This window comes from Linepithema humile, chromosome 4 (genome assembly GCF_040581485.1).
Source record: "Linepithema humile isolate Giens D197 chromosome 4, Lhum_UNIL_v1.0, whole genome shotgun sequence".
Classification (NCBI taxonomy): Eukaryota; Metazoa; Arthropoda; class Insecta; order Hymenoptera; family Formicidae; genus Linepithema; species Linepithema humile.
The window spans coordinates 623048-642387 of record NC_090131.1 but is presented as its reverse complement, the minus strand read 5'-3'; the positions used below and the strand labels follow the sequence as shown (position 1 = coordinate 642387).

The 19340-nt window shown below is 29.4% G+C and overlaps 2 protein-coding genes across 7 annotated transcripts in view; one reads left to right on the top strand and one right to left on the bottom strand.

Moving 5' to 3' along the window:
- Window positions 1–13462, bottom strand: part of LOC105669263 (neuropeptide CCHamide-1 receptor-like) — a 28950-nt gene extending 15488 nt beyond the window's left edge. The window contains exon 1 of one of the 3 annotated variants that reach the window (XM_012362133.2): window positions 13264–13462. The gene's annotated coding sequence lies outside the window, so the exon portion shown is untranslated. Of the gene's footprint in view, window positions 1–6703; window positions 7109–13263 lie in introns of those variants that run through there. The other 2 variants (XM_067352997.1, XM_067352996.1) reach the window with 2 other exon arrangements.
- Window positions 1–19340, top strand: part of LOC105669157 (neuropeptide CCHamide-1 receptor-like) — a 60739-nt gene that overhangs the window by 18478 nt on the left and 22921 nt on the right. The window contains exons 1-2 of one of the 4 annotated variants that reach the window (XM_012361947.2): window positions 13539–15070; window positions 15237–15324. The exons of 2 other annotated variants lie outside the window; for them this stretch is intronic. The gene's annotated coding sequence lies outside the window, so the exon portion shown is untranslated. Of the gene's footprint in view, window positions 1–13538; window positions 15071–15094; window positions 15325–19340 lie in introns of those variants that run through there. One more of the 4 variants, XM_067353000.1, reaches the window with a different exon arrangement.

Here is a 19340-nt window from a genome sequence, read left to right as displayed (position 1 = left end):
AGAACTATCAATATGCGGCCAGCATATCACACATATGCTCAAAAATGCGCGTTTTTCGGGTAAATTAATTGTTTAAAAAATTTTCTAATTATTTTAGTCGTCAGAACTCTTTGGAAAAGCAATGTACTCGCCCAGAACTACACGAAAACTCTTTAATTATTAACAGAACTATCAATATACGGCCAGCATATCACACATATACTAAAAAATGCGTGTTTTTCGGGTAAAATAATTGTTTAAAAAATTTTCTAATTATTTTAGTCGTCAGAACTTTTTGGAAAAGCAATGTACTCGCCCAGAACTAGAAGAGAACTGTCTAATTTTTAGCAGAACTATCAATATGCGGCCAGCATATCACATATATGTACAAAAATGCGTGTTTTTCGGGTAAAATAATTGTTAAAAAATTTTCTAATTATTTTAGTCGTCAGAACTCTTTGGAAAAGCAATGTACTGGCTCAGAACTACACGAAAACTCTTTAATTATCAACAGAACTATCAATATACGGCCAGCATATCACATATATGTTCAGTGTCCTCTATTTTTTATCTGCTAACTTTCCGTAGCAGATCATTTTTTTCGATTGGTGTTTTTTTTTATAAAATCACCAGAACTATCATTAAAAACTATCAGGAACTATAGAACTCGACTGCATGCGGCAAGAACTCTCTCTTATTTTTGATCTGCTAGAAAATGATCTGCTACGGGAAGTTAGCAGATCATTTTTTCGATTGGTGTTTTTTTGGATAAAATCACCAGAACTATTACTAAAAACTATAAGGAACTATAGAACTCGACTGCATGCGACAAGAACTCTCTTTTATTTTTGATCTGCTGGAAAATGATATGCTAGGTTCACGAACATAAAAAAATCGGGTTTCAAGTTATAGACCTAATATTTAGTTTTATTTAGCTGTGGGAGAATAACAGATCTCTGCATTAATTTTCTCGACACTTATTAACTGCAATATGCATTTTACGATCTTGCTAGATTCATGATCCATAGAACACAACATCGTGGGAAGGTTTGCATCCGGGGATCAAAGATATTAAGATTCATAATTGAGACAAAATGTTGCTCCTTCGTGTTATAGATGTTATGCGATTAAAAGCTTGAGATCAATATGTTATCACCGTCAAATCGTATATCAAAACAAATTAAAGAATTACAAGGAGTTCATGTTAATAGCACATAAACACTTTTAAAACAGTACTTAACGCAAATATATGGAACACATAAATATGCGTGTTTAGTGAGCTTATTTGTAAGCAGCGCCGGTTCTCTCTTCAGGATAGCATTATTGCGAAACATAATAGTGTCATGAAACGTGGGAATTTTTATGTAGTGCGTTATACATATTCACGGTAAGATGATAAATATATGAAATATTATGAAAATAAATATAACAAACTCTTATAAAAAATTAAAAACCCTCATTAAAAAATTAATTATGAAAAAAACATAAAATTGATCTCGAGCATTGCTTTGTATTTTTGCTTCAAACCAATTTCTTATGATATAATTCTTTCCTTTTTTTGTCGTATTCTTACTTTTTTCGTTTTTTCTTGGACGCGAAATATCGATAAATTCAACGACGAACCTGATGCTGCTATTCACTAACTCTCATTAAATCCCGTGCCAATCCTACAGCTTTATCATTATAATCTTCGTTACCGTTATTATCACTATTAATATCGACAACGCCAACTTCATCCTTTATGCTGTATGATTTGCGACTTTCCAAGCTGTATGCTAAAATTTGTTTACGTCACATCATCTTCTGGTAGAGACGAGAACATAAGAAGCAAATCTATGTTAGGAAAATATTAAAATGCAAATTATACTAAAAACCAAAAGCGAATAAAGTTGTATGCACATTAGCGCATATAATATATAAATTTTTATTCATGAATGTATATTGAACATTAATTCCGAATTTTGATATGCGGCATTAATCCACATACTAGACTTCCATTAATTGTAAGTTTTAATTTTTTTACTTAGCAACATGATTGCATTAATTTTTAAGATAGCAACTGATAATGCGCAAAAGATTGCGTATTAACCGAACATTAATCTTCGAACTTATTATCCGTCTATCCGAAAATCCATTATTTGCCGTGGTTGTCATAAATAATGGAAAGATTAAAATTTTATCACACGATGGCGGGCTTATTTGTACTGCGAAGTTTCGTAACAGTGGATAAGATATACGCGAGTGGAGGAGGTATACTTAGAGTTTACGGATTGAATGTGAACATGTGTATTGGCGAGAAATTTCACATTAAATTGGAACCGTTCTCGTGAAATTTATGTATGAATTTATTCGACGCACTTCTATGATTTCTCTCTCTCTCTGAAATATTCGAGGAACACGAGTGCGTCATCATTCCTCCGGGGGCTACGCATAAGTTACAGCGTTTGAATATTAATGACCAAAGGAGAGACGGATTCCTAAAAGCAATGCGCATGAATCGTTTTCAGATTTATGAAAATGACTTATAATGCTTGATTTTAATTGTTTAAGGTCTTAAAGATCGAAAACGGTCGCGAGAATGCGTGCGAAAAGTGTCAAGCGATTGCGCTTCTCTCGTTTCGTGTCAAAAAATGCTATCACGCTTTTTTTCTTTTGTCTCACTTTTCAACGCTTTACTTATCAGTAAAGCTTTAGCTCTCATGAGGTTGTATAGCAACTCTCTCGTTAGCGATTCATGATGCAAGTGTACTTCATTCTATTATAGTTAATCGCATAATGTTTCTAATGCGCATTCTGTACTCGCGTTAACGCATTGTGATTTACTGATAAATAATGTATAATATTACGTCGTACGGGTAAATTAACACATACTGCATAATATTTGATGTACATACATATATACGGTATATATTAAACCGATGTTTGATATTATGTGTGAGTCTACTCTCGCAACCGCGCTACGAGATTTTCCGCTGTATTGAACCGAAAGGCGTAAACTAGATTGTGACATACCGAAATGAAAAGGAGAAAATGCGCGAATAAACGCTATAAGCTTCACGTCAGATGTAATGAAAGTAATTAAACGTTTAAATCTACCGTATTGATGTTTGGTAGACTGTGACTATAAGCCATAAATGCGTAAAGGAGTATCGCCAAAGGCATTTGCACAAGTGCGAGACACATTTAGGTGACAGAACATTTAGAGTAGTACTAAAATAATGATTAGATCTGATGCAATTTTTAAACATATTAGAAAGAGGAATGTATCAGAAAGATGATTTTTAATCATGTAATCTGTGTGTCAGATTTTATAATGACTCCCTGAGACCCTTTGTGCAAAAGGGAATAAAAGTCGTTTACAATGTCAAAAAGAGATTCAGCTTTTATGGTAACACATTAAGAAAACATTTTACACCTATACTATATTGTGAACATTAATCTTACAATTTAGAATTGATTTACGTGCCTGCTCACACACGCTTATTTTCAAATTATACGCAGAAAGAGAAAGAGAGAGAGAGAGAGAGAGAGAGAGAGAGAGAGAGAGGGAATATGTACTTAGCATAACTATTCATAAATGACTTAATTACTCATGAAGACGCGCCTTGTCTTTTTAAGAGTTTTTGAAAAAATTAATACGGTAGTATTTGCGTGTAAAAATTCATGCACGGTTACACGGAAAACAATAGGATTGATTGCACGAACGAACACCACTATAAATTCGTGTAAAGCTCGAATACGAACTGGTTTGTTTAAAAATGCATGGCACTTTTGTTCTACGCTATTAAGTTGTACATTTGAATATGTATTTCAATTGTATTTTGATCTTACAAAGAACTCCCATTTTGTTATTTACAAGTTATAATTTTTTCAGCAAGTTTATTTGTACAGTAAGCTATCAGTTATATGAAATATAAAGTTTGCATTTAGACTTTTTAATTGTATGTCGAAAAGATAACTCAATCTCTTTAACGAGTATTCGCATTATTTATCTCAGAAAAAGCTCATCATATAATCTCAATCATATAGTCTCAATTTCCGTGTCGTAATTATCATTAAGTATTTTCTGATTTAACACTTACTGACGCATTTGCAATTTATTTTATATTACAAAAATAGGCATGCATTGTAACAGCAATTAGAAGCACGTTGCAAAAAATTGCTTTTAGGTAAAAAAATCGTAAATAATTTGAAAACATCTATGAGTACAACAATAATTTTTGTTAATGTTATAATAATGTTTATGATTTCGAAATTATTTATATTTTTTATTATTTTTTTATATTAAAGTATCGAGGTTTCTCTCTTGAGATTTGAGATTTCTCTCTTAAATCTGTGATTAAAAATACAATCCAACTGAGTTCATAAAAATGAGACTAAACTAATTTAAATAACTATATTAAAAGTAAAGAAAATTGACAAATCTTTTTACATGCAAAAATGATTGTGTTAAAGGGATAATATAAAAGAGAATATTCCGCTTTACAAGTTATATAGAAAGATAATTATCTAAATATAGGTAAAGTAATAGGAATATGAAACGGACGAATATAATGAGGATAGTATGCCTACTGCAGATGTATTAACTTACTCTGTCCCTATTATAATGTTTAATTAACTATAGATTGCTAACCCTGAGACCTTGATCTAGTTTATGCAGGATATTATGTGAAGGGTTTGTTTAGCAGACTGCCTATTTGAACTTTTACTTGTATAGTTAAACAATACATATTTTTACGTTACTTGGAAAAAAATATAGAGGAATATATTGAAAATTAACAAACTATTTTAAATATGAATTCAATAAATTGTTTTGTTTATTTTTATATTAACGTTACATATATTCTACAATTGCAAATTGTAAAATAAAAGTGTAATATGCACATGTATCTGAATTAAATATATCACGAGTATTGCGCCCGATTGACCTATGAACGGTACGGCGAACAAATTAAACTAATTAATATGTAATTTGGCTATTTGATGACAAAATTTCGACATCTATTTTCAGCAATCGCGAAAATTGAAATTTAATGATAAATGGCGATATAAATAAGCGAAAACTGTTGCTATAAGATTGCCTCGTTCAACTGTATATTTAGGTACGTGAGTTCTGTAACAGAGACATTGACACACGGAACACGTTTGATCAGCAAATATAGTTCAACAAACGTAAACTCGAAGAGCCCACATCCGACCTAAATGTGCGAAAAAGAAGTTAAAGCACCTAATCAAAAACTTTCCCGATTCGTATGCAGCATCTCTGCCCGCTGTACGGAAATCCGGTCGTCTGTATTTATCGATGAATGGAAACAAGCAACTACAAAACTATCGAAAAGAGATTGCTGACAGTATCTTAGTAAAAAGTTTCTACTAGTATTTCTTTTAATCTTTGCAATACTGAGATAAAGTGATAACGTAATTCATAGATGTTTAGAAAATCACTGCAAAGACGGCGACGGCAAATGCTAAGAAATTTACTTTGATAAAGTGTTAACACTAAATAGTAAAAATAATAAATTTATAAGCTGCATGTATTTGTGTCGTATATTGTTGTCATATGCGATATTAAATTACTCTTTAATTTATATTTCTGTGTAATTGCCGAATATATTGTGCATTTACACAAAACTTTTATTCAAAGGAATCATTGATTCAGTATAATATACAATAGGTTGGTGGTAAAAGTCATATATCTGTATCTATTAATCTCTTCTTTGCATATTGTTTTAAATTAAACTATATTCTTAAATAATTGCAAGAATATTTTGTCGAAACGATCAATTTTAAAGCTTTTTGTTAAAAATTAGTATTTATAATCTACTTAATTGTAAAGCTAGTTGAGGGAACAAAATAAGAAATAAAGAGGATAAAAGCAAGCGCACAATTTATGAATGCGGAGGGAATCACAGAATTTAGGAAACTATATTTGATATTTTTATATGAAACATTGATATGATAATATTGTATGTCACACTGTCATACTCGAGTGTCATTCTCGAGAGAACATATAACATATACGCCTTCGAACAATGGACATTTCATTCTAATGCAAATAAAAACATATTTGAATTTTTATCATGAAATAAATTTAATTTCGCGGATCAAATTTAACACTACGCAATTTATCAGAGTTATGTGTTTAAATCATGCAAGATAAAAGTTTCTATATTATTTTGTATAAAAAAATCAACTTTAAATAAATCAGAGAATGTATTGTTAAAAGAATATCTGTAAGTTTTAAAACACTCTGTATGAAAAGCAACGAAATGTGTAGTTACTTTTTATGCTATAGAAAAAAATTCGTAGAAATATATATAAACGATAATAACATATAAATTTAATAATAAACTTTTTAGAATTATTATTGTTTTATTATTTTATTGTATTTTAGATTCAATTTACAAGTTATAAAAGTTAAAAACTAATTAACGTATGTAAATATACAAAACAATACTTATCGATCGCCATACGTTCTTCCTATTTTCCGTGATATTTATCTCCCGCTAGTTTTCACGAAAAATTCAAATATTTTTAAAAAAATTATTGGCAACACACACACGCACACACATATACAAATTTCAAGCAATACAAAAAGAGATAGAAAACTTTAAAAACAATATTTCGTATTTGGAATTGATAGTTAGGTTTGCAGCACAAATCTGTCGATTTCAATACGTTTCCGATTAAAAAAAAAAAAAAGTATTATTAATCGCGTACTTACGAATTTATAATCAATTAACGCTCAATTAAAGCGATTGGAGCAAAAATTGAAAGTAAAGCAAAATCAGAGAGAGAGAGAGAGAAAGAGAGAGAGAGAGAGAGAGAGCGGTAAGATCAGTCAAAGAGGAACCGCACCGGTCTACAAACGCGGTGCTACTGGCGGCGTTTCCCGCGCGAGAACGAACGTATCGCCCTCCCTGTGCGATCCACCACCACTTACCCCTGAGATACATAGAATCAGCCCTTTACCGTCTTTCTCTTTTCTCTCCTCTCCTTCCCTTCTATGGATTAACCTTATAGCCATAAAAGCATGCTGCATGATTCAATGCAAATCTATATATTGATTCGCCAATCAAAAATTTATTTCTTATCGTAACAGTTTAAACTTTTGTTTAAATGTTTTTTTAATTAAGTGAGAATAATTAATATAAACTTGTGCGCATTTATTTATTTCTACATTCCACAATCGCGCAGTATTTTGATTAAAAAGTGCACTGTGTAGAATAAAACCCAATGCTTTGTGTATCAGAAACATAGATTTAATAAAAATTTACTTTATGTCACAAGGTTATTTTAATGTTTGTAATAAATTTCCAAATATTGCTTTTAATATAATTTTTATTGTAATTTCTCGTTGTTTAAATTTTAATACAAAGTTTTTTTGAAAAGAAAATTATTAACCAAAAATATATACTCATAAGTTATAAATTTTGATGAAATAATGAGATCATACCTTTGCATCTTAAATGAGTTTTGCATTGTATAAAAAGAATGCCACTTAATTGGGGATTTAATTTTAAGCGTACAATGTTTTCTATTTCCGAAAAAATATTTTTAAATCTAATCTGCTTTTTTTTATATTTTTTAAAAAGTATGTTTATTATCACTACAAGCTATAATATGTCAATCAATTTAAGACAGGAAGAAAATTAGCGCTATGATTCTGAAAGTCCAAACGTTTAATTATGATATTTAAATGAGGCTTTAATAAAAACTGTCGTTATTACGTGCGTATCGACAAAGTATTATAATGAATATTATTTATACAATGCTCAATGAAGGGTTTAAGCACATCTATAAAGATAAAGAAGAATCTTGGTAACGATATATGACTGAATTAATTATGATTATGATTTTATGCTTCCAAAAACTCCATAACGTACCTAGATAAGTTCAATAAGATTATTAGTTATCTGAGATGTAATCTGAAGTCGAATTATCACCTTTGTACATATGCTGCAAGGTCCATAGAATATTTAACTTGAATTAAAAGCGATTAAAATTGAAAAACATTATCTAATAGAATATTTACAACAAAAAAATCGATTCGGTGCTATCAAAAAAATATAGATTTGTTTTTCATAATTTTTTTTATACTTATTACCTACTTTTTTCCAGAAGTGCTGAAAGTCTATCAACCTTAACTTAACACTTGTACATCTTCATTCACGCTTTTTCCGCACCTGTATATTCCGTTTCAATTTGCTGAAGGTACAATCGTGAAAAAGCTTGTTTACGTCTGAATTAGATTTTATATGTATTGCTGCGTTACTTTTACTTTATCTTGACCTTGCTTTACCGCATCATAAACATGTAACGCGATGTTATTAAAATATTCCCTTTAATCACTGTAATATGCAAACGAAGAAGCACTGTACGCCACATTCGATTAAATCCTATTCCGATAAAACTGCGCTCATTATCCCGGTGGCTCTTATCTGAAAGCAAATGTACACGCGCGCGTAAATTCATTACGTCTACACATAGTCCGTCGTCTTAATCATTTAATCGTTTTATGGTAATCGTTCTACGGTGAAATATCACAGTCAAAATTAATACACGTTTAAAAATTGAAAAAATATATAAAGCTCTATTCAGAAACAAAAAGTATGTACTTATATCGTTAAAATAGTTATATATTTTACCACAATAAACATTTGTTAAGTTGTAAACGACTTTATAAATTATCAAATAATATCTTACTTAGTTAATATCTTAATCAAATTTTAGAAAATCTATTTCTATTCTAATGTAGAAAAAAACTTAATCATAATCTATTTTAATTAGTATCTTTTTTTCATTTTTTGTTAAGCATTATTTATTAGCAATTAGTAGAGTTTCGAAGCTTTACGTTCACTTTAACGGTTTAATGGTCGCCATTAAATTTTTGTGTAATTTTTGTTTACACAAAAAATTGAAAAAACAAATTCATTCTACTTCATAGTTATTTTGCATACTGTATACGATTATAGTCAACGGCATATAAGTATAAAACACATTTATTTCTCACATGAATAATATATCGCTGACAATATGTGGATATGTCAATAAAATTTTATGCGCGTATGTGTATCTAACATGAAGATTTTCAATGTAAAAAAATAGTGAAATGTGGCTGAAAAATTTTATATCTTGATTGTATACCATAAGTAGAACATGGAACATTTGAATTTATCGGATGATATTCTGTACATTTTCTACTAAGCCGGCTATGTTGTTGTATCGATCCAAGCAGTTGCAGCTTTTCGCAGCAGATAACATAGTACTTGATTTACTGAAAAATGATAATATTTGTCATGTTATTACTAAAGATAATTTTATTACAATTAAATTAAATATTAAAATATGCAAAGCAGAAAAAGTTGGAGGAAATATTTCAGCTGTTCTTTGACTGTTTCTAATATAACAGATTTTACATTGTTTTACTAATAATAACATTATGTTAAAATACAATATGATATATTTGCTTCTTCATAATTAATCGATGATCAAACGAATATTTTGTAAATGACAACATTATAACACTATCTAACTTCTAATTTTTTATGTAATGAATACGATCTCACGGTCTCTCCGTCTTAATGACCAAGTTTTTCTATTAAATTTGAACTGGTGAAAAAATATCTTTGATAGAAATGTTAAATTAATATTTGAGTAATGTTATCTTTTTGTGGTTTTATAAATATTATCCAAACATTCAGATTTATTAATTAAACACATAATGATTTATTCGTATATTTTAATTGTATCCAATGATTATTTTAAAATTATTTTTTAAGAAAAAAAAAATTTATGAAAGTAATAATGATAAATAGTGCATACGTATAGATAATGTGAGCCTATAGATATGTTGAGCTTGAGATATAATTACACTCAGTTAACATGCAAAGAAAATCAATGCAGGTTCAGAATATCAAGTTTGCATATTTGTTGTATAACCTGCTAATTAACAAATACTCAAATTTCAGTTAATAGAAAGATAAATGGATTTATATAGAGAGAAATGGAAATAGAGAGATAAACATTTTCGCTCAATATCAAATTTTAAAGGCTGCTGTAGCAGCTTTACAAATTAATTAAACAATAAACACTTGTTTGAAATACATATATTTTTTTACATTTATATTTTGCAAATACAATAGCTATTATTTTAAAAATGTCTGAAATGTTTCTACTATTTTTAATTATTATAGCTTTGTATTATCTTGTAAAAAAAGATTTAATATCAAAGATTTTATTCAATTTTCAAAGATTCTATTTTATATTATTTTTTTGTCAACAACATCTACTTGAGCCGATGCAATTAATTACATGAATATGCGCATAACATATTAAAGATAAAGCAGCTAGTAATAGTTTTGCCATGTTTACGTATACTTCTATGAATGTTGCATTTCCAATGGTTTACATGGTTTATAATGGTTATATATACATGGTTTATACCATGAAATAGATTTTTCTACATAAAAATGACACATGACACAATTCGTATTGCGCGTTCTATGCTTTTAACATAGTATATCAGCATCATCTGTGTTGCAGTAACACTTTATTACTTATTGTTACGGATGAGTTAAATGCAAAATAATAAATTTTACACAGTAGAAAATTACATAAAACTGTTTTATTCACTTATAAATTTTATTATGTATTAAATATTATTAGCGATGACGATAAACGATAATTTTGCAAATCTCGAGCACGCGGATATCGCGAAAAGCTTATATCTATCAGATTTAATAATAAATAAACTATCTAATGACTTTATATACTTTATAATACAATTTCACAAACTTATTAAAATGGCAAAAAAAGATTTAATTAAAATTCTAGAAAATATAGAACTTTAATAGTATTAGTATCGTAAAAATCAACAATAGTTAATAAATTATACAATAGTAGTCATATTTTAGCGCTGATCGTTTATCTCATTTGCATCTTTCACTTTTCCAAGATCGATAATACTGTCATCAGATAGTGCTCGAAAACGTTCTTCGAATTGTAACGCATTCGAGCATTTAAGCAATTGTTGCTAGCTCGAAAGAACTATAGACTGTCAGTTGAATGCCAGTCGAGTGTCCGATCCTTTGATTGTGTAGAATTGCGTCCAACGCATCGAAGCGGCGTCTATTTACACGAACCCTTTTACCATTTTCGCGATCCTTCGTGCAACTAGTTTCTCGATACGCCCGAGGATACGTGTCGATTTTGCTCTTCCCCGCTAGTTCTTTTTTCGTTGCGTATAACGCTTTGAAGCCTCCGAAAGCCGGAATAGCAAAATGATTGCACTCACCTCACTACGGTGCATGCTGTATCATAAATGCGCTATTTATGAGCGAATTTATATCGCGAATATACGTACGGAAAAATCACAACATAAATCTCAGTTTTGAACCATTAAATAGTCAACCATTGTCATAAAATAGTCTTCTCTGAAAATAATTGATAATTTTCTATCATGTCATTTAACATCAATTTTTAATATTATTCCCAAATCTTTTATTTTTAATTATTATTATAGTCGATGTTGTATGTTATAATCGTCGTTGACAAAGTGTTATTCAAAGAACAAAGTAAGATCTTTATAAAGTCAATTCAATATTTAATACACATCTTTATAATTTCATTTTTAATGAAGTTCTACAAACAAAGAGCATAATTGCATTGGTCAGCCACAATCTTTTTGCTTTGGTTAAATTGTACATATGTCGTGATGTCAGAAGCAGAAAGTCCTTCCTACCAATCTTCTAAAGAATTACAAGATCTCTCTGTTAAAAAAACAAGCACCAAAATAAAAACATATATATTACTATTATTCCTAAATTTCTACTTACATCTGTTTCATACATCATTATATAATACTTACGTTGATCAATATTAAGTTAATAAAAACAAATTTTTCTATTAAACAAATTACATACATATATCATTACAATTTTACGCGATGAAACTTTGCTCATAAAACGTTTAAATTTTTTTAATTGTTAAAAAAACACGAAATATCGATAACAGTAAAAAAACTTTTTAGAAAACGAGGAGCCGAGGTCCTGCAAATCGATGATCTACGGAAAATATGAAACAGAGCGTAAGCTAGAAATTCAATTGCAAGCTCAGTTCAGTATATGCATAAAAAAGCATACCTCCACTTTATATGCTGCGAATATTTTACCTCATATTTTCTCACATAAAGCAGACTTTACAAATGATTGAAAGCAATAACATGTACAATGCGGTTCGTCTCACAAATCCTATTGAAATAACTACTTAGGAGAGAATCTAAAAAAAGGAAAAAATAAAAAGGAAAACTCTATGAGAAAATCTTTGTAGCACACAACTCGATGTTTAACACGCATGATTTATTCAACATTTTATAATTTTTTTTTTTTAAGTTTGTAGCGTTGAAATGTCTCTCGAACTCGTAAAGCCTTTCTATCTTAAAAATGCTTCTCGAGCTTTAAGTTTAAAGTACATTGCTTACAACGCTTGTACATCTAATAGAAATGGACAATTTTTGAGATAACTCTACTGAATATTAAACGCGCATCTAATAAAGGGTCTTAACTTTTTTCTCATTTTAGTTGATATGTACATGTAAAACTGATAGTCACATAAAGAAAATTTCTAGAGGACAATAAAATACCATAATATAAATTGTGTTATTCTTTTAAGATTAATATAAATTGTGATATTAATATAAATAAATCGTGATATTAATATAAAATATAAATAAATATATAGTTCACTGTGAGTAGCACAAAGATCAAGCGGGTATATGAAGTATTTATTAGAGCATTAGCTTTAAGTGAACTTTTCAGCAATTTAGGAAACACATGATATACAATAGATAATACGATGTATGTAAACACATAATTAAATTTGCTAAAAACACGGCAAATATATGAAATACATGCATCAAAAGAAAATCTATTCAAATTAAAATTCTACTGCAAATACAATAGAATAAGAACTAAAATGTACGAGATTCTCATATGCGACGTAATTTTGTTAGAAGATATTGGCTAACGTGGCGCAATGTGCGATGAGAGAATTATTTCAATTCGCTAAAATGCTTATGTTAGGTTTTAATTGCAAATCTAACTTTAACCAAATTATCTCAATCAAAATCTGCATATTTTAATAACTATTTTAACCAAAGAAGATCGAAATCCGCACCAATCAGTTACGTAAATAACATCACTGATTAATCTCGCGTATTTCAAACAAAATTTTTGTATAATAAATGATCGAATAAGCAATTACGAAATTGTACGAAAAACGTACCTGTGCATCGTTCACTTTTGTCCCGTTCTGTCGTTTCTATTTTTGCTTATTTCCAACGATGGTTCTAGACGTAATCAATCACATACAATCGCGAACAAATCTCGAATGAAATCCGAAAATCGAGGCACTCGCGATAAAAGTTGATGAACACAAAAGTTCGTATTGCAAAATAAAGCCGCAAAGAGGATCATGCGCTTTGACACTCTGTACTCGACAGTTAGGAACGAAAGAAAAAGATGAGCAACGATATCGGGAAAGTGGAAGTGTACTCGATGCAGGTACGATTGGCCCGTTCGCTGTTTCACTTATCGCTAGAATTCTAATTGAGTTTCAAGTGGATTCGCAAACAAAACTGACGGCGATAGTTTGGCAGCTGATCGTTTCTAGAATATCTTCTTCGGTGTCTCTCGGTACACATGACCTCGCGACAATGAAGAAAAGCTCATGCGATTATTTCGACACGATAATCATTTGGCGCACGTGTGATGAAAAAAAGTTTTAATCAAGAAAATTTATTTCCACGTGAAACGATAAAACGATAAAACAAATATACGGATGCTAATAAATGACATAAGAAAATTATTTCTCATTAACTTCATCCCTAGATGCTTGGGAAAAATTATTACATTATCAACGTGAGATCAAAATATCTTTAAATATTAAATCATAAATTGCACCTTTTTTGATAAGCGATTCATTGTGTCGTACAACTGACGTAACCGTAGCACATTAATTATCATCATGATAGCCAAGAGAGTTGACAGAGACACAAATGATAACCATCTGTTTGCTATTAATCTGAATCTGCAATTTAATACATATTTAGCATGGATCAGAGGATAGATTGCGATTGCGAATTGGAATTCCGAAAGCAAATCAAAATTTCCGTGTGATGTTGCAACCACTATTACATATGTATTATATGAATATTTTTCTATTAATATTTTACGACGTAAATGAAAGATAAATTGCAGGTTGCATTTCCAGCAGAGACACAAATAAAAAATATTATAATCCATTAAAGTAATTGCAAAGTATTTGTATGCCATCAAGTATATAAGTTGCATTATAAAAAATGACGTCCCTAGAGTATTTGGAATTCATAAAACTGTAACTTTTCACGCTTTTGCATTTTTACATATTTTTCACATTTTTATATGGCCATTTTTTTTCTTCAAGTTCTAGAAACAAGCAATTTTTTTTTATTTTATTAAAAAAAATAGATTTTGGTCGTAAGGATTTATATAAATCCGTCTTATTTGCTACACGACTTATTCTTGTACATAATTTAGTTGTAATCGCTAATCGAAGAGCTGATAGAACCGCGGCAGGTAATAATTACGCTGTACATTTACAGCACACAATTTTTTTCTTTATATTTTTTTCGAAAAGTATGATTTTGTGCACTAGAATGAGAGTAGAATGAGAGTAGAATGAGAATAGAGTAAGACAGATGGAGAGTATAAAGGGAGAAAGATGGGAGAACTTGCTGGCATCGCGTTTTGCGACTGCGTCAAGCGGTCGTGGATCGTCTGTGAATCCGTGGTTTCCTTCAGTTCACGCTGCGCACCCGATCTGTCGAATTGATATCTCGTTACTGTACATGAAGCAATTTTTAATAGATTATTTCTTTTCTCTGTGATGCGATAATTAATGCGATTAGTGTGTTTTATTAATATTTCCTGATTATTTTGACACTTGGTAACGCATTTTCTCCGGATAAATATAAAATTTTTGATCTTTAAAATATTTAATTAATATATCGGTCGAATTGGTAGAATTTTTCCTGGAAAAATCAATTCCTAAGGTATTACTATAAACTATAATATGACATTTCTTTTAGTAAAAATTAATAATGGTGACTTTATTTTGTATTTGCAAATTTTTAAAAAGAAAATTAAAATAAGTAAAACAAGTTATATAATGTATGAAATAAATGTATATCGTAAAAGTATCAACAAAATGTGTTTTAGCATTAAAAGCTGAAAATCGATTTAGTCTAATCTCAAGAAAACGCGCCAGTTTTATAAAAGAGCAGGCGCTTAGAGAGGAATTTACAAGGTAAATCGTTTTCGTAACTTACTTTTTGTTTTTAGTGTTTCGATCAACTAAAAACTTTTGAAGACAAGTTAGATGACATTTTTGCGTTATCAGCGTATTCAGGGTTATTTTTTTAAGCAGAATTTTTATTTGATATACATGTATCTATTATCTATATGTCAAATATGTAGCTGCAATTTATTTTTGCGTAAAATATGTGAAGAAATGCACAATTAACAATATTAAAATTAATTTTTCTTTGCGTTAAAATGTATATCACTGTTTCATGCTTAAATCAATTGATCTTTTGTAAAGCTGTCTACTTGTGTTATTATCGAGAATTATATAATTTTTATGAAAATGTGATTAATTTTAATATCTTTTCTGCATTTATGCATGTTTTGCAAGCATAGCTAAGTATATCACATAATACATGTTTTCTTCCCTTGCGTTGCGTATATTATAAGTTTAAATTTTTTAATACATTTACGAGATAACAGTATGTGTTTTAATAATATTGCGACTAATATCGCGCACGAAACGCATAATTAAGATTTGTATAACATGATTTGTACGGACTGCTCTAATTTATTCTCTATAGTAAGTTCTAGCAAAACGTAATTAATAAGGAGATGATTTTATTTGGCTTTCTACCTTCAGTTACTAGTTACATAATTTAATATATTAAAAGATATGTAGGTATATTATTAATTTCTATAGTTCTATATTTCTGTGAAACTTTTTATAAAACGTATTTTTTATATCTGTATTTTTTTAGCATTTTTTCGTGTTTCCTTCCTCATACTTCCTTCCTCTCTCTCTTCTTTCTCTTTCTTTTTTTCCATGTCTTTTCTCTCTTTTTCTATTTTTAATCAGAAAAATAAGTTTGAAATGAAATTAGTTAAATGTAATTTAAGTTTATATTTCCTTAACTTTTATCATGTTGAATAATACTAACTACAATTTTTTTTTTTGTAATTTTCTTTACTTTTGTCAGCAAGCATAACAATATATTCTGAGATAACGCGTAAAGAACATAAACGTGTTCACATTTCATTCTGGAATTTTGACTTCCGCGTTAACACACACAGGACGGAAAAGACCTACTTTCGGTTCACTGTAGGCACGATATCAATAACTAGGTTAATGTTAAGCAACTTTAGAAGCACTTTCTAGCTTGTTGCAACGAGCACTATTTGGCGCCTGTCATCTGAGCGGATAGTTTCGACAGACCAGAGACATCGATATTCGAATGTATATTTGCTACCGCCGTCTCTGATAGGTGTAATGTTTCTTTGATCTTGTCACACGAAAGTTTCGACTATTCCATCACTTCACTTGCCTCTTTTACCTAATTACATCACGACGATCTTGTTCACTATCAGCATATTTGAAAAATATATTGTAAAATTGCTTACAATAAAGAGTGAGATACCGTTCGCAAAAATAATTATCTTTTAATAACGCTTTATAATATTAATTAAAATTTTTATTATTTTTAATTATAAGTAATTATAAACATTTTTTACTGTTATTATTTATAGTTTTTAATATTAAATTTTCTAACTTAAACAATTTTTTAATTAAAAATATTTACATGAACTGAATTATCAATTACGACAATATTAAAAATATACATAACTATTTGTAATTAAATATAATAAAAATTTTGTTTTTGTTAATGTCCTAATATTAGTAATTATTAAATTGATATTAATAATATTATAAAACTGTTGCAAATAATTTAATAACTCTATGCTTCACTTTTAAAGCTGAGCATTTCTATTTCGCACGTATTTCTATCTTTTATCCTTTATCAAATACATGATCTTTTTTGCTATTTTTTAAATTCCTCTTCAAATGCGATTAAAAGATTTAAACGCACTGTTTCATAAGAATGTTTTTAACACCGATATTACAGTATGGTTTTCAAAATGTGCTGACACTAAACAAGAATGTGTTACGTAATTAAAAGAGAAACGAGTGAAATTTGTAGTACAGTCGAAACTTTTATGGTAAATTCTTTAAATAGTAGAATTAAATATCTTTATAATTTTAAACGGATAATTATCTTTCTCATGATAATCTCTGAAATTCAGGTCAAGTATTCAATTGTGTAATTTGCATACCGCGAAGACATTCTTTAATCCTTCTATATTTGCATTCTTTTGCATCATTGAATACAAATAGAGTTACTCGTAGCGAAATAAATACTTATACGTTTCTTTAGTAATCCTATGTTGTAAAGTGAATTTAAAAGTATAGCAACCGAAGAAAGTTGTAAAATAAAGGAAAATTGCATTATGATAAGTAAGATCACTGGGTGATCTCATGATATCAAGTTAGAGCATACGTGAGCTCAACTAGAGAGCATACGTGATGTGTAAAATAAGTTGATTCTTAGATTTCTGCAGATATAGCTTTAGCAAACATATTAGCAGAAGCACATTAAAGTTTAGTCGTTACCTCGTTTGACTAAGAACACGTTATTAACGCGTTATTAATAGCGAAGTATCTTGTTGCAATCTCCCGACTTGTAAACGATCTCTCAAATACGAGAGTTATGGTAATAACAAGGGAAAAACAGCTTTTGTCAGTGATTAAAAATGCACATTCAAATCTAATGCAATTTAAATATTTTGCGCATTATAAAATGCATATAAGGAAGAAATTTCAAAAGAAAATTGCATCAAATAGCATTTTAAAATCGCGGTTTATCCGAATTATTTAGAATTGAAAACTCAACTTGACTTTGTCTTTTAAAAATTTTGTTATATTCGCGCGTATCATTAGCTTTTATGAAATTTGGACTGGAAATAAAATTCTAAAGTTAAAATCTCCTGTAAAAGAGAACATAATCCTTTTATAAACGTCAAGAAGTTAGAACTCAGTTTTATAAAAACGCAGCTTTTTGACGAGATAAAAAATGAACTTTGAGATGTCAGCTGTATTATTTTTATATATATGAAGATCTTATTGTATCTTTTAACTTATCGTTCTTTTTGAACGATACGATTGTTATCCAAGAATGTTTTCTTATCGTACTAGGAAAGAGTTTTCTTACCGTTTTGGCGGACATAGTAGTTTATAGATTTTTTAATTGGTAATATAACATTTTTAAGTTTTACACGATTTATTATTATTGTATATTATTTTACATAAGAAATTTTCCGGTGGCCGATGTATGGTGGAAAATGAGTGATTATGATTATTATTTTAATATACTAAATTTTGTTTTCAAATTATTTTTGGAAAAACACGAATATAGGAAAGAGAAATAACGTAATTTAATATAAACTAAAATTTCTAAAAAACTATTACCCTTAATAAAAACATATATAATGTTCAAAACACATTACGTGCATTGTAGAATAATTTGTGCGGCATTTGCGTGATATATTACGAAATACATTCTACACAGCGTGGAAAATTAAATCACATGTTGCGATATTCTCTAGAGAGCGAGTATTCAACTCAACTACAATAGAAGCTGTAAGCAATCTCGCTACAACCTGAGCACTCTTACTTAAATGTATACACGATATCAATATGCCCAAACAATACAGCATAATAAATTAGAAGAAATTAACATCAAATAACAGTATCAATGCAAAAGACTTAATATGTTCTACGCTTGATTTTCGCATGAGAAAAATATTCCAGATCCAAAAAGAGGATCGAAATAATTTTGAAATATTTTTTCGTTCACACAATAATCGAAAAGAGCGATATGTAGTACTTCTAACTAAGTTTACTACTGTTTAGAGCAATGTTGGCAAATAACATGAAACAACATCTCGATGCCGCATTAATCAATGTGCCCTTTAGCAGAAATTGTTATCAGAGTATAAGTTATGACCCCGAAACCACCCGCACGCAACGTCACCTTCGATTTAATTCCACTTCATATCGCAGCAACTTGAACAAAGGGATTCGAAAACACGCTGTTTTTATTTGCATTTTTGATGGACTATTACAATATTCAACATCAATTGCACAAAAAATAACTTAAAATCTGAAAGGAGAAAGAAATAAAA